This window comes from Oncorhynchus mykiss, chromosome 25, assembly GCF_057628025.1.
Source record: "Oncorhynchus mykiss isolate SJ-2025 chromosome 25, ASM5762802v1, whole genome shotgun sequence".
Taxonomy (NCBI): Eukaryota; Metazoa; Chordata; class Actinopteri; order Salmoniformes; family Salmonidae; genus Oncorhynchus; species Oncorhynchus mykiss.
This window is the reverse complement of record NC_143046.1, coordinates 24090119-24091805: the sequence shown is the minus strand read 5'-3', so window position 1 is coordinate 24091805 and position 1687 is coordinate 24090119.

The following is a 1687-nucleotide window of genomic DNA, read 5'->3' as shown; positions in this document are numbered from 1 at the left end:
TTATGCGTTTTCAATTCGGTATTACCTTATTGCCAACTACTAACTAGTAATTCAATGAAATTCTGTTCTAGGCCCAATGCAGCTGTTTTATTTCAATAGATTTTCAAATAATTTCTTGGTAACAATGAAGTACATGCCGAAGTGTAATAGTTTCTTTACAATTGTCAAAAAGAAACAGCTTTTTAGCAAACTATTTCTAGAACTTCCCTAGACAGTTACTGAAGCTTGACTGCTCCTTTCTACAGTCGTGGCCAAAATTTGAGATTGACACAAATATGAATTTTCAAAGTCTGCTGCCTCAGTTTGTATGATGGCAATTTGCATATACTCCAGAATGTTAAGATGAGTGATCAGATGAATTGCAAAGTCCCTCTTTGCCATGCAAATGAACTGAATCCCCCAAAAACATTTCCACTGCATTTCAGCCCTGCCACAAAAGGACCAGCTGACATGTCAGTGATTCTTTCGTGAACACAGGTGTGAGCGTTGACAAGGAGATCACTCTGTCATGCTGATTTGAGTTTGAATAACAGACTGAAAGCTTCAAAAGGAGGGTGTTTGGAATCATTGTTATTTTGGGTCCATGGCCAGGAAACTCCCCCGACCTTAATTCCATTGAGAACTTGTGGACAAATAAAACCCCACAAATTCTGACAAACTCCAAGCATTGATTATGCAACAATGGACTGACATCGGTCAGGATGTGGCCCAGAAATTCATTGACAGCATGCCAGGGCGGATTGCAGAGGTCTTGAAAAAGAAGGGTCAACACTGCAAATAGACTCTTTTGCATCAACTTCATGTAATTGTCAATAAAAGCATTTGACACTTATGAAATGCTAGTAATTATACTTCAGTATTCCAGAGTAACATCTGACAAATATCTAAAGACACTGAGGTAGCAGACTTTGAAAATTAATATTTGTGTCATTCAACTTTTGGCCATGACTGTACCTGAAAAAATGGCATTGATACAGAACTATTCCCCCCCCCCCCCCACACACACTATTTATAAATCAATACAAGTGATAGAAATGACATTCTATACAATAAAATCCACATAAGGCATAAAATGAGGAAACAAACTATCAATAATTTTTTCTTAGTATTAAAGCATATGTTTACAGTACAGCAAAACACACAGGGGGAGTGGAGACATATGTACATTCTATTCACCCCTTTACAGGCAGTTGTGAATTTTAGATTACTAGAAGCACAAGCATTTCACTACACTTGCATTAACATCTGCTAACAATCTGTATGTCATTGAAAATAAGAATTTGTTCTCAACTGACTTGTTAAATAAAGGTAAATAAATGTGACACACACAATTTGATTTATTAAAATAATTAAATAATATTTAGCTCACAACCTCAAATGAATATGCTGCGTGTATTAATTAAATAGTTTGTGTAAACGGTTTGGTAAGTGACAACTAAATATTCTGCAGTGTTAGTCTCGATGTGCTCGAGGACTGTGATTCTGTGTATCTTCACTAAATCGTCTGTCTTCTCGAAGAAAAGTAGTATATTCGTCTGCAATTGTTTTAGTCCACCATTTTATGAAATCACCAATGTATTTTATCAAGACACATTTTTCAGCTAGATACTCTCATACTTTTTGGAATTGATTAAGAGTTCCAATACGGGGTATGGAAAAATCTAGGTCAAGACTTTTCTCTTTTTTA